Source organism: Triticum urartu, chromosome 2A (genome assembly GCF_056163025.1).
Source record: "Triticum urartu cultivar PI428250 chromosome 2A, HENAU_Tu73, whole genome shotgun sequence".
In the NCBI taxonomy this organism is placed as follows: Eukaryota; Viridiplantae; Streptophyta; class Magnoliopsida; order Poales; family Poaceae; genus Triticum; species Triticum urartu.
The window spans coordinates 396,599,007-396,614,932 of NC_141874.1; positions in this window are offsets into that span (position 1 = coordinate 396,599,007).

Consider the following 15,926-nt stretch of genomic DNA (forward strand, 5'->3'; position numbering starts at 1 on the left):
AATCTCCATCAGTTTTTATCCCGTTTGGACTCCGTTTGATATGGATATTCTGCGAAAGAAAAAACATACAACAAACAGGAACTGGCACTGGGCACTGGATCAATATGTTAGTCCCAAAAATAGTATAAAAAGTTGACAAAAGTATATGAAAGTTGAATAATATTGGCATGGAACAATAAAAAAATTATAGATACGACGGAGACGTATCAGCATCCCCAAGCTTAATTCCTGCTCGTCCTCGAGTAGGTAAATGATAAAAAAAGATAAATTTTGATGTGGAATGCTACCTAGCATAATCTTGATCATGTATCTAATCATGGCATGAATATTAAGATACAAGTGATTCAAAGCAATAGTCTATCATTTGACATAAAAACAATAATACTTCAAGCCTACTAATAAAGCAATCATGTCTTTTCAAAATAACATGGCCAAAGAAAGTTATCCATACAAAATCATATAGTCTGGCTATGCTCCATCTTCACCACACAAAATATTTACATCATGCACAACCCCGATGACAAGCCAAGAAATTGTTTCATACTTTTGACGTTCTCTAACCTTTTCAACTTTCACGCAATACATGAGCGTGAGCCATGGACATAGCACTATAGGTGGAATAGAATGGTGGTTGTGGAGAAGACAAAAAGGAGAAGATAGTCTCACATCAACTAGGCGTATCAACGGGCTATGGAGATTCCCATCAATAGATATCAATGTGAGTGAGTAGCGATTGTCATGCAACGGATGCACTACGAGCTATAAGTGTATGAAAGCTCAAACTGGAAACTAAGTGGGTGTGCATCCAACTTGCTTGCTCATGAAGACCTTTGGCATTTGAGGAAGCCCATCATCGGAATATACAAGCCAAGTTCTATAATGAAAATTCCAACTAGTATATGAAAGTGATAACTCAAGAGACTCTCTATATGAAGAACATGGTGTGATACGTCTCCGTCGTATCTATAATTTTTGATTGTTCCATGCCAATATTATTCAACTTTCATATACTTTTGGCAACTTTTTATACTATTTTCGGGACTAACATATTGATCCAGTGCCCAGTGCCAGTTCCTGTTTGTTGCATGTTTTTTGTTTCGCAGAAAATCCATATCAAATGGAGTCCAAACGGGATAAAAACGAACGGAGATTTTTTTTGGAATATATGTGATTTTTGGGAAGTGAAATCAACGCGAGACGATGCTCGAGGGGCCCACGAGGCAGGGGGGCGCACCCCTGACCCTCGTTGCTACCCCGTAAGGCGGTTGATGCCCTTATTTCGCCGCAAGAAAGCTAATATCCGGATAGAGATTGTGTTAAAATTTCAGCCCAGTCGGAGTTACGGATCTCCGGGAATATAAGAAACGGTGAAACGGAAGAATCTGAGAACGCCGAAACAGAGAGAGACAGAGAGACAGATCCAATCTCGGAGGGGCTCTCGCCCCTCCCATGCCATGGAGGCCATGGACCAGAGGGGAAACCCTTCTCCCATTTAGGGAGGAGGTCAAGGAAGAAGAAGAAGGAGGGGGCTCTCTCCCCCTCGCTTCCGGTGGCACTGGAGTGCCATCGGGGGCCATCATCATCACGGCAATCTTCACCAACAACTTCACCGCCATCATCACCAACTCTCCCCCCTCTATGCAGTGGTGTAACCTCTCTCTTACCCGCTGTAATCCCTACTTAAACATGGTGCTCAACGCTATATATTATTTCCCAATGATGTATGGCTATCCTATGATGTTTGAGTAGATCCGTTTTGTCCTATGGGCTATTTGATGATCAATATTAGTTTGAGTTACATGTTTTATTATTGGTGCTGTCCTATGGTGCTCTCCGTGTCGCGCAAGCGTGAGGGATCCCCGCTGTAGGGTGTTGCCATACGTTCATGATTCTCTTATAGTGGGTTGCGTGAGTGACTGAAACACAAACCCGAGTAAGGGGGTTGTTGCGTATGTGATAAAGAGGACTTGATGCTTTAATGCTATGGTTGGGTTTTACCTTAATGATCTTTAGTAGTTGCGGATACTTGCTAGATTCCAATCATAAGTGCATATGATCCAAGTAGAGAAAGTACGTTAGCTTATGGCTCTCCCTCAAATAAAATTGCAATAATGATTACCGGTCTAGTTATCGTTTGCCTAGGGACAAATAACTTTCTCGTAACAAAAAGCTCTCTACTAAAACTAATTTAGTTGTGTCTCTATCTAAACAGCCCCTACTTTTTATTTATGCGCTCTTTATTATCTTGCAAACCTATTCAAAAACACCTACAAAGTACTTCTAGTTTCATACTTGTTCTAGGTAATGTGAACGTCAAGCGTGCGTAGAGTTGTATCGGTGGTCGATAGAACTTGAGGGAATATTTCTTCTACCTTTAGCTCCTCGTTGGGTTTGACACTCTTACTTATCGAAAACTGTTGCGATCCCCTATACTTGTGGGTTATCAAGACCTTTTTCTGGCGTCGTTGCCGGGGAGCAATAGCGTGGGGTGAATATTCTCGTGTGTGCTTGTTTGCTTTATCACTAAGTAATTTTTATTTTCTGTTCTTAGTTGTTCTCTATCTTTAGTTTTGGATATGGAACACGAAATACCAAAACAATTAGGTGTACTTGGTACTCATGGAGATGAGGAACCTCCTAAAACCCTCGATGCTCAATATGTGAAAAATATTATGTACCACTTTGATAATCCTGAGAAAACCTCATTCAATATGGTAATGGGAGTAACGTTGGATCAACGTGAATACTTTAGGGATTATCGCTTGACACAAAAATGGAAACTATTATGGGATCAAATTTATATATTGAAGTGGTATGCTCGACAAGTATGCTTGAGATATGATTATACTTGTTGCTCTAGGATGACGGCTCCACAGCTTCCATTGTCATGTGAATTTAATGATAATGAAACCTTGGCTTCTTATGCTAATGGTATATATGATTACTATGATGTGGAACAAATAGAAGGATTTGTTGCTTTTAAAGGTGCTTATGAAATTGAATCTTTGGTTGAAAAGTATGAAGCTTTTGATGATGATGTTTATAGGCCTGAAAATTTAGCTATCCTAAAATATTGCAATGATAATTATGAATATAATTCCTATATTAACGCGCTTATTAAGAAAGTATCCGCTGTTCAAGAAGAAACTAATATTTTGCAGGAATCTATGGAAGAAGAAGTTGATGAAACTGTGAGCTCATTGAATGAAAAAGATGAGGAGGAGAGCGAGGAACAAAAGGAGGAAGAGTGGATTGATCACTCGGGCCCACCTTCTAATGAGAGTAACTCTTCAACTCATACATTGTTTAATTCCCCTTCATGCTAACCGAAGGATGAATGCTATGATAATTGCTATGATCTCGTTGATTCTTTTGAAATATCCATTTTTGATGATGCTTCCTATGCTTGTGGCCAAGATGCCAATATGAATTATGCTTATGGAGATGAACTTGCTATAGTTCCTTATGTTAAACATGAATGTCGCTATTGCACCCACGCATGATAGTCCTATTATCTTTTTGAATTCTCCCGACTACACTATATCGGAGAAGCTTGCACTTATTAAGGATTATATTGATGGGTTGCCTTTTACCGTTGCACATGATGATTTTGATGAATATAATATGCATGTGCTCGCTGCTCCTACTTGCAATTATTATGAGAGAGGAACTATATCTCCACCTCTCTATGTTTCCTACATGATAAAATTGCAACAAATTGTTTATGCTATGCATTGGCCTTTACTTTGTGTGCATGAATTGTTCTTTTATGACATGCCAATGCATAGGAAGAGAGTTAGACTTCATTGTTACATGATATATGTTACTTTGTGCTCACTACTAAATTACAAATCATTGTTAATTTAAATTGGCTTTGATATACCTTGGGATCCGGGTGGATCCATTACTTGAGCACTATATGTCTAGCTTAATGGCTTTAAAGAAAGTGCTGTCAGGGAGAAACCCGGAAGTTTTAGAGTCATTTATTTCTGTTGAGTGCTTTCATATAGTTTAAAAACAACAAAAATAAAGAGGGGAACCCAAAAAAATTTCAAAAAGGAAAGTGAAAGTGAGAAAGACAAGCATTGTTGAAGTGGGAGAGCTCCTTGAACTTTGTTCATGCTCATGGCAACTTTGTGAATCTTGATTACAGAAACTTTTCAACAAAAATAATTATCCCCTTGTACAATTCCATTGTATTATAAAAATAATGTGCCAAGGTTTGCCTTTAGGATGTTTACATTTGCTTGATGGTTTGTACGGTGCAGGACAGAAACTTTGGTTGTAGTGCGCGATTTTACATTTTTAGCTGGAACGTCAAATGGTTCTGATTCCTTTTGCACTGTCTTCCTATACAAATTTTTTGTTTTTCCTAATTTGGGTAGAATTTTTCAAGTATCATAAGTATGGTTAATGTTCAGATGATTACAGACTGTTCTGTTTTAGACAGATTCTGTTCTTGATGCATAGTTTGCTTGTTTTGATGAAACTATCGATTCATATCAGTGGATTAAGCCATGAAAAAGTTATATTACAGTAGACACAATGCAAAAACAAAATATGAATTGGTTTTCAACAGTACTTAAAGTAGTGATTTGCTTTATTATACTAACGGATCTTACCGAGTTTTCTGTTGAAGTTTTGTGTGGATGAAGTGTTCGATGATCGAGAAGGTCTCGATGTGAGAAGAAGGAAGAGAGGCAAGAGCTCAACTTGGGGATGACCGAGGCACCCCAAGTAAACATTCAAGTATACTCAAGCGTCTAAGCTTGGGGATGCCCCGGAAGGCATCCCCTCTTTCTTCAATAAGTATCGGTATGTTTTCGGATTCGTTTCGTTCATGCGATATGTGCAATCTTGGAGCGTCTTTTGCATTTACTTTTCATTTTTCTTTTATGCACCATGCTGGTACGAGATAGTCCTTGGTTTATTTATAGAATGCTCATTGCACTTCACTTATACCTTTTGAGTATGGCTTTATCGAATGCTTCATGTGCTTCACTTATATCATTTGAAGTTTGGATTGCCTGTTTCTCTTTACATAGAAAACTGCCATTTGTAGAATGCTCTTTTGCTTCAATTATATTTTTTAGAGCACGGGCATATCTTTTGTAGAAATAATTAAACTCTCTTGCTTCACTTATATCTATTTAGAGAGATGACAGGAACTGGTTATTCATATGGTTAGTCATAAAATCCTACATAAAACTTGTAGATCGCTGAATATAATATGTTTGATTCCTTGCAATAGTTTTGTGATATAAAGATGGTGATATTAGAGTCATGCTAGTGGGTAGTTGTGGATTAGTAGAAATACGTGTGTTGAGGTTTGTGATTCCCGTAGCATGCACGTATGGTGAACCATTATGTAACAAAGTCGGAGCATGATTTATTTATTGATTGTCTTCCTTATGAGTGGCGGTCGGGGATGAGCGATGGTCTTTTCCTACCAATATATCCCCCTAGGAGCATGCGCGTAGTACTTTGTTTCGATGACTAATAGATTTTTGCAATAAGTATGTGAGTTCTTTATGACTAATGTTGAGTCCATGGATTATACGCACTCTCACCCTTCCACCATTGCTAGCCTCTCTAGTACCGTGCAACTTTCGCCGGTACCATAAACCCACCATATACCTTCCTCAAAACAGCCACCATACCTACCTATCATGGCATTTCCATAGCCATTCCGAGATATATTGCCATGCAACTTCCATCATCATCATATACATGACTTGAGCATTCATTGTCATATTGCTTTGCATGATCGTAAGATAGCTAGCATGATGTTTTCATGGCTTGTCCGTTTTTTGATGTCATTGCTACGCTAGATCATTGCACATCCCGGTACACCGCCGGAGGCATTCATATAGAGTCATATCTTTGTTCTAGTATCGAGTTGTAATATCGAGTTGTAAGTAAATAAAAGTGTGATGATCATCATTATTAGAGCATTGCCCCAATGAGGAAAGGATGATGGAGACTATGATTCCCCCACAAGTCGGGATGAGACTCCGGACGAAAAAAATAAAAAATAAAAAAGAGAAACGCCAAAAAAAGAGAAGGCCCCAAAAAAAGAGACAAAAAAGAAAATAAGAAAAATGAGAGAAAATGAGAGAAGGGGCAATGTTACTATGCTTTTACCACACTTGTGCTTCAGAGTAGCACCATGTTCTTCATATAGAGAGTCTCTTGAGTTAGCACCTTCATATACTAGTGGGAATTTTCATTATAGAACTTGGCTTGTATATTCCGATGATGGGCTTCCTCAAATGCCCGAGGTATTCATGAGCAAGCAAGTTGGATGCACACCCACTTAGTTTTAGTTGGAGCTTTCATACACTTATAGCTCTAGTGCATCCGTTGCATTGCAATCCCTACTCACTCACATTGATATCTATTGATGGGCATCTCCATAGCCCGTTGATACGCCTAGTTGATGTGAGACTATCTTCTCCTTTTTGCCACAACCACATTCTATTCCACCCATAGTGCTATATCCATGGCTCACGCTCATGTATTGCGTGAAAGTTGAAAAGGTTTGAGAACGTCAAAAGTATGAAACAATTGCTTGGCTTGTCATCGGGGTTGTGCATGATGTGAATATTTTGTGTGGTGAAGATGGAGCATAGCCAGACCATATGATTTTGTAGGGATAACTTTCTTTGGTCATGTTATTTTGAAAAGACATGATTGCCTTATTAGTAGGCTTGAAGTATTATTGTTTTTATGTCAAATGATAGACTATTGCTTTGAATCACTCATGTCTTAATATTCATGCCATGATTAGATACATGATCAAGATTATGCTAGGTAGCATTCCACATCAAAAATTATCTTTTTTATCATTTACCTACTCAAGGACGAGCATGAATTAAGCTTGGGGATGCTGATACGTCTCCGTTGTATCTATAATTTTTGATTGTTCCATGCCAATATTATTCAACTTTCATATACTTTTGGCAACTTTTTATACTATTTTTGGGACTAACATATTGATCCAGTGCCCAGTGTTAATTCCTATTTGTTGCATGTTTTTTGTTTCGCAGAAAATCCATATCAAACGGAGTCCAAACGGGATAAAAACGGACGGAGATTTTTTTGGAATATATGTGATTTTTGGGAGGTGAAATCAACGCGAGACGATGCTCGAGGGGCCCACGAGGCAGGGGGCGCGCTCCTGACCCTCGTGGCCACCCCATAAGGCGGTTGATGGTCTTGTTTCGCCGCAAGAAAGCTAATATCCGGATAGAGATCGTGTTAAAATTTCAGCCCAATTGGAGTTACGAATCTCCGGGAATATAAGAAACGGTGAAAGGGAAGAATCTGAGAACGCAGAAACAGAGAGAGTCAGATCCAATCTTGGAGGGGCTCTCGCCCCTCCCACGCCATGGAGGCCATGGACCAGAGGGAAAACCCTTCTCCCATCTAGGGAGGAGGTCAAGGAAGAAGAAGAAGGAGGAGGGGGGCTCTCTCCCCCTCGCTTCCAGTGGCACCGGAGTGCCACCGGGGGCCATCATCATCACCGCAATCTTCACCAACAACTTCACCGCCATCATCACCAACTCTTCCCCCCCCTCTATGCAGCGGTGTAACCTCTCTCTTACCCGCTGTAATCCCTACTTAAATATGGTGCTCAACACTATATATTATTTCCCAATGATGTATGGCTATCCTATGATGTTTGAGTAGATCCATTTTGTCCTATGGGCTATTTGATGAACAAGATTGGTTTGAGTTGCATGTTTTATTATTGGTGATGTCCTATGGTGCTCTCCGTGTCGCGCAAGCGTGAGGGATCCCCGCTGTAGGGTGTTGCAATACGTTCATGATTCTCTTATAGTGGGTTGCGTAAGTGACTGAAACACAAACCCGAGTAAGGGGGTTGTTGCATTTGGGATAAAGAGGACTTGATGCTTTAATGCTATGGTTGGGTTTTACCTTAATGATCTTTAGTAGTTGCGGATGCTTGCTAGAGTTCCAATCATAATTGCATATGATCCAAGTAGCGAAAGTATGTTAGCTTATGCCTCTCCCTCAAATAAAATTGCAATAATGATTACCGGTCTAGTTATCGTTTGCCTAGGGACAAATAACTTTCTCATAACAAAAAGCTCTCTACTAAAACTAATTTAGTTGTGTCTCTATCTAAACAGCCCCTAATTTTTATTTATGCGCTCTTTATTATCTTGCAAACCTATTCAAAAACACCTACAAAGTACTTCCAGTTTCATACTTGTTCTAGATAAAGCGAACGTCAAGCGTGCATAGAGGTGTATCGGTGGTCGATAGACCTTGAGGGAATATTTGTTCTACCTTTAGATCCTCGTTGGGTTCGACACTCTTACTTATCGAAAACTGTTGCGATCCCCAATACTTGTGGGTTATCATGGTGCTACTCTGAAGCACAAGTGTGGTAAAAGGATAGTAACATTGCCCCTTTTCTATTTTTCTCTCTTTTTTTGTTTTTTTGTTTTTTTGGACCTTCCTTTTTTTGGCCTTTCTCTTTTTTTCATTTGGAGTCTCATCCCGACTTGTGGGGGAATCATAGTCTCCATCATCCTTTCCTCACTAGGGCAATGCTCTAATAACAATGATCATCACACTTTTATTTACTTACAACTCAATATTACAACTCGATATCTAGAACAAAGATATGACTCTATATGAATGCCTCCGGCAGTGTACCGGGATGTGCAATGATCTAGCGTAGCAATGGCATCAAAAAACGGAGAAGCCATGAAAACATCATGCTAGCTATCTTACGATCATGCAAAGCAATATGACAATGAATGCTCAAGTCATGTATATGATGATGATGGAAGTTGCATGGCAATATATCTCGGAATGGCTATGGAAATGCCATGATAGGTAGGTATGGTGGCTGTTTTGAGGAAGGTATATGGTGGGTTTAAGGTACCGGCGAAAGTTGCGTGATACTAGAGAGGCTAGCAATGATGGAAGGGTGAGAGTGCGTATAATCCATGGACTCAACATTAGTCATAAAGAACTCACATACTTATTGCAAAAGTCTATTAGCTATGGAAACAAAGTACTACGCGCATGCTCCTAGGGGGTTAGATTGGTAGGAAAAGACCATCGCTCGTCCCCGACCGCCACTCATAAGGAAGACAATCAATAAATACCTCATGCTCCGACTTCGTTACATAACGGTTCACCATACGTGCATGCTACGGGAATCACAAACCTCAACACAAGTATTTCTAGTAATCCACAACTATCCACTAGCATGACTCTAATATCACCATCTTTATATCGCAAAACTATTGCTAGGAATCAAACATATGATATTCAGTGATCTATAAGTTTTATGTAGGATTTTATGACTAACCATGTGAATGTCCAATTCCTATCATCTCTCTAAATAGATATAAGTGAAGCAAGAGAGTTTAATTATTTCTACAAAAGATATGCCCGTGCTCCAACAAATATAAGTGAAGCAAAAGAGCATTCTACAAATGGCGGTTTTCTATGTAAAGAGAAACATGCAATCCAAACTTCAAATGATATAAGCGAAGCACATGAAGCGTTCTATAAAGCCATACTCAAAAGATATAAGTGAAGTGCAATGAGCATTCTATAAGTCAACCAAGGACTATCTCATACCAGCATGCTGCATAAAAGAAAAGTGAAAAATAAATGCAAAAGACGCTCCAAGATTGCACATATCGCATGAACGAAACAAATCCGAAAACATACTGATACCTGTTGAAGAAAGAGGGGATGCCTTCCGGGGCATCCCCAAGCTTAGATGCTTGAGTCTCCTTGAATATATACTTGGGGTGCCTCGTGCATCCCCAAGCTTGAGCTCTTGCCTCTCTTCCTTCTTCTCACATCGAGACCTTCTCGATCATCGAACACTTCATCCACACAAAACTTCAACAGAAAACTCGGTAAGATCTGTTAGTATAATAAAGCAAATCACTACTCTAAGTACTATTGCAAACCAATTCATATTTTGTTTTTGCATTGTGTCTACTGTAATATAACTTTTACATGGCTTAATCCACTGATATAAATCATTAGTTTCATCAAAATAAGCAAATTATGCATCAAAAACAGAATCTGTCTAAAATAGAACAGTCTATAATAATATGAACATTCACCATACCTCTGGTACTCCAAAAATTCTACCAAAATTAGGGAAAATAAAAAATTTGTTAGAAGTACAGTGAAAAAAGAATCAGAACCATTTGACGTTCCAGCAAAAAATGTAAAATTGTGCACTACGGCCAAAGTTTCTGTCCTGCACCGCACAAACCAACAAGCATTGTAAACATCCTAAAGGCAAACCTTGGCACATTATTTTTATAATACAATGGAATTGTACAAGGGGATAATTATTTTTGTTGAAAAGTTTCTGTAATCAAGATTCACAAAGTTTCCGTGAGCATGAACAAAGTTCGAGGCTAGCTCCCACTTCAACAATGCTCGTCTTTCTCACTTTCGCTTTTCTTTTTGGAGAAGTTTTAGGTTCCCGTCTTTATTTTTGTTGTTTTTAAACTATATAAAAGAACACAATAGAAATAAATGACTCTCTAAAACTTCCGGGTTGTCTCCCTGGCAGCGCTTTCTTTAAAGCCATTAAGCTAGGCATATAGTGCTCAAGCAATGGATCCACCCAGATCCAAAGGTATATCAAAGCCAATTTTAATTAACAATGATTTATAATTTATTAGTGAGCACCAAGTAACATATATCATGCAACAACGAAGTCTAACTCTCTTCCTATGCATCGGCATGCCATAAAAGAACAATTCATGCACACAAAGTAAAGGCCAATGCATAGTATAAACAGTTTTTCTTGCAATTTTATCGTGTTGGAAACATAGAGAGGTGGAGATATCGTTCCTCCCTCATAATAATTGCAAGTAGGAGCAGCAAGCACATGCATATTATATCTATCAGAATCATCATGTGTAGTAGTAAAAGGCAACCCATCAATATAATCCTTAATAAGTGCAAGCTTCTCCGATATAGTGTAGTTTGGAGAATTCAAAAAGATAATAGGACTATCATGTGTGGGTGCAATAGCAACAATTTCATGTTTAACATAAGGAACTATAGCAAGTTCATCTCCATAAGCATAATTCATATTGGCATCTTGGCCACAAGCATAGCAAGCATCATCAAAAAGGGATATTTCAAAAGAATCAACGGGATCATAGCAATTATCATAGCATTCATCCTTCAGTAAGCATGAAGGAAAATTAAACAATGTATGAGTTGAAGAGTTACTCTCATTGTAAGGTGGGCACGGGTGATCAATCTGCTCTTCCTCCTTTTGTTCTTTGCTCTCCTCCTCATCTTTTTCATCCAATGAGCTCATAGTTTTATCAATTTCTTCTTCCATAGATTCCTGCAAAATATTAGTCTCTTCTGGGACAGCGGAGACTTTCTCAATAAACGCATCAATATCGGAATTGTATTCATAATTCTCATAAAAATATTTAGGATAGCTAAATTTTCAGGTCTGTAGACAACATCATAAAGATTTTCATATTCTTTGAACATAGATTCAATTTCATAAGCACCCATAAAAGCAACAAATTGGAATTGTATTCATAATTCTCATAAAAATATTTAGGATAGCTAAATTTTCAGGTCTGTAGACAACATCATAAAGATTTTCATATTCTTTGAACATAGATTCAATTTCATAAGCACCCATAAAAGCAACAAATTCTTCTATTTGTTCCACATCATAATAGTCATATATACCTCTAGCATAAGAAGCCAAAGTTTCATTATCATTAAATTTGCATAAAAGGGAAGGTGTGGAGCCTTCATCCTAGAGCAACAAGTATAATCATATCTCAAGCATAGTTGCCTAGCATACCATTTCAACATATAATTTTGATCCCATAATAGTTTCCGTTTTTGAGTCAAGCGATAATCCCTAAAGTATTCACGTTGATCCAACGTGTACCATTACCAAATTGAATGGGGTTTTCTCTGGATTATCAAAGTAGTACATAATATCTGTCACATAACGAGCATCGAGGGTTTTAGGAGGTTCCTCATCTCCATGAGCAGCAAGTACACCTAATTTTTTTGTATTTGGTGTTCCACATCCATAGATAAAGATAAAGAACAACTAAGAACAACAAATAAAAATTACTTAGTGATAAAGCAAACAAGCACACACGAGAATATTCACCCCACGCTATTGCTCCCCGGCAACGGCGCCAGAAAAAGGTCTTGATAACCCACAAGTATAGGGGATCGCAACAGTTTTCGATAAGTAAGAGTGTCGAACCCAACGAGGAGCTAAAGGTAGAACAAATATTCCCTCAAGTTCTATCGACCACCGATACAACTCTACGCACGCTTAGCGTTTGCTTTACCTAGAACAAGTATGAAACTAGAAGTACTTTGTAGGTGTTTTTGGATAGGTTTGCAAGATAATAAAGAGCACGTAAATAAAGAGTAGGGGCTTTTTAGATAAAGACACAACTAAGTTAGTGTTAGTAAAGAGCTTGTTGTTACGAGAAAGTTATTTGTCCCTAGGCAATCGATAACTAGACCGGTAATCATTATTGCAATTTTATATGAGGGAGAGGCATAAGCTAACATACTTTATCTACTTGGATCATATGCACTTATGATTGGAACTCTAGCAAGCATCCGCAACTACTAAAGATCATTAAGGTAAACCCAACCATAGCATTAAAGTATCAAGTCCTCTTTATCCCATACGCAAACAACCTACTTACTCGGGTCTGTGCTTCTGTCAGTCATGCCACCCACCATAAGCAAATCATGAACATATTGCGAACCCTACAGCGGGGATCCCTGACGCTTGCGCGACACGGGGAGCACCATAGGACAGCACCAATAATAAAACATGCAACTCAAACCAATAACGATCATCAAATAACCCATAGGATAAAACGGATCTACTCAAACATCATAGGATAGCCATACATCATTGGGAAATAATATATAGCATTGAGCACCATGTTTAAGTAGAGATTACAGCGGGTAACAGAGAGGTTACACCGCTGCATAGAGGGGGGAAGAGTTGGTGATGATGGCGGTGAAGTTGTTGGTGAAGATTGCGGTGATGATGATGGCCACGACAGCGTTCCGGCGCCACTAGAAGAGAAGGGGAGAGGGGGCCCCTTCGTATTCTTCTTCCTTGACCTCCTCCCTAGATGGGAGAAGGGTTTCCCCTCCGGTCCTTGGCCTCCATGGCGTGGGAGGGGCGAGAGCCCCTCCGAGATTGGATCCGTCTCTCTGTCTTTCTCTGTTTCTGCGTTCTCAGATTCTACCCTTTCACCGTTTCTTACATTCCCGGAGATCCCTAACTCTGATTGGGCTGAAATATTAACATGATCTCTATCCAGATATTAGCTTTCTTACGGCGTAAGAAGGGCATCAACCACCTTACAGGGTGTCCACGAGGGTCAGGGTCGCGCCTGCCCCCCTAGGGGCGCCCCCCTGCCTCGTGGCCCCCTCGTGCATCGTCTCGCGTGGTTTTTTCTTCCGAAAAATCATATATATTCCAAAAAAAAATCTCCGGCAGTTTTTATCCCATTTGGACTCTGTTTGATATGGATATTCTGCGAAACAAAAAAAGATGCAACAAACAGGAACTGGCACTGGGCACTGGATCAATATGTTAGTCCCAAAAATAGTATAAAAAATTGCCAAAAGTATATGAAAGTTGAATAATATTGGCATGGAACAATCAAAAATTATAGATACGACGTAGATGTATCAACCACCCTCAGATTTGTGCCTTCGATGATGTAAAGACCTTCCCATTTAGAGAGGAGTTTGCCTGTAAAAAATCTAACGAGAGTTGTATAGCAATACATAATCACCTACATTAAACTCACGTTTTTGTATCCTTTTATCATGCCATCTTTTAACTTTTTCTTTAAACAGTTTGTCATTCTCATAGGCCTGGGTTCTCCATTCATCAAGTGAGCTAATGTCAAAAAGCCTCTTCTCACCGGCAAGTTTGAAATCATAGTTGAGCTCTTTAATGGCCCAATATGCCTTATGTTCTAGTTCAATAGGTAAGTGACATGCTTTACCATAAACCATTTTATACGGAGACATACCCATAGGATTTGTATATGCAGTTCTGTAGGCCCATAATGCATCATCAAGTTTCTTGGACCAATTCTTTCTAGATCTATTAACAGTCTTTTGCAAAATTAATTTAAGCTCTCTATTGCTCAATTCTACTTGACCACTAGACTGTGGGTGATAAGGAGATGCAATTCTATGATTAAGGTCATACTTAGCAAGCATTTTACGGAAAGCACCATGAATAAAATGTGAACCACCATCTGTCATTAGGCATCTAGGGACTCTAAACCTCGGAAAAATAACTTCTTTAAGCATCTTAATAGAGGTGTTATGATCAGCACTACTAGTTGGAATAGCTTCTACCCACTTAGTAACGTAATCAACAGCAACAAAAATATGTGTGTACCCATTAGAGGAAGGAAAAGGTCCCATATAATCAAAGCCCCAAACATCAAATGGTTCAATAACAAGTGAATAACTCATAGGAATTTCTTGACGTCTACTAATATTACCAATTCTTTGACATTCATCACAAGACAAAACAAACTTACGGGCATCCTTGAAGAGAGTAGGCCAATAAAAACCGGATTGCAATACCTTATGTGCAGTTCTATCTCCAGCGTGGTGTCCTCCATAAGCCTCGGAGTGACACTTGCGTAGGATATGTTCCTGTTCATGCTTAGGTACACAACGTCTAATAACACCATCTACTCCTTCTTTATAAAGGTGTGGGTCATCCCAAAAGTAATGTCTTAAATCATAGAAGAACTTTTTCTTTTGTTGGTATGTGAAACTAGGTGTTATAAACTTAGCAACAATATAATTAGCATAATCAACATACCATGGAGTAGTACGAGAAGCATTTATGACAGCTAATTGTTCATCAGGGAAGCTATCATCTATAGGTAGTGGGTCATCAAGAAAATTCTCTAACCTAGACAAGTTGTCGGGGTTCTCAGCTCCATTTCTATCAATAATATGCAAATCAAATTCTTGTAGCAAGAGAACCCATCTAATAAGTCTAGGTTTAGCATCTTTCTTTTCCATAAGATATTTAATAGCAGCATGATCAGTGTGAACAGTTACTTTGGAATCAACAATATAAGGTGTGAACTTATCACAAGCAAACACAACTGCTAAAAATTCTTTTTCAGTAGTAACATAATTTCTTTGAGCACTGTCTAGAGTCTTACTAGCATATTGAATAACATTTAATTTCTTATCAACTCTTTCTCCTAGAACAGCCCCTACAGCATAATCACTAGCATCACACGTGATTTCAAATGGTAAATTCCAATCAAGAGGCTGAACAATAGGTGCAGAAACCAAAGCTTTCTTAAGTATTTCAAACGCTTCTACACAATCATCATCAAAGACAAAAGGAACATCTTTTTGTAAAAGATTACTCATAGGCCGAGAAATTTTAGAGAAGTCCTTAAGGAACCTCCTATAAAAACCGACATGAGCAAGGAAGCTTCTTATACCTTTAATGTCCCTAGGACACGACATCTTCTTAATAGCATCAACTTTAGCTTTATCAACTTGAATACCTCTTTCAGAAATTTTATGCCCCAAGACAATACCTTCATTAACCATAAAGTGGCACTTCTCCCAATTCAAGACAAGATTAGTTTCTTCACATCTCTGCAAAACTTGATCAAGATTGCTTAAGCAATCATCAAAAGAAGTTCCGTAAACGGAGAAATCATCCATGAAAATCTCAACAATCTTTTCACAAAAATCAGAGAATATAGCAGTCATACATCTTTGAAAAGTAGCAGGTGCATTGCATAAACCAAAAGGCATACGTCTATAAGCAAAGGTACCGAAAGGGCAAGTAAAAGTTGTCTTTTCTTGATCCT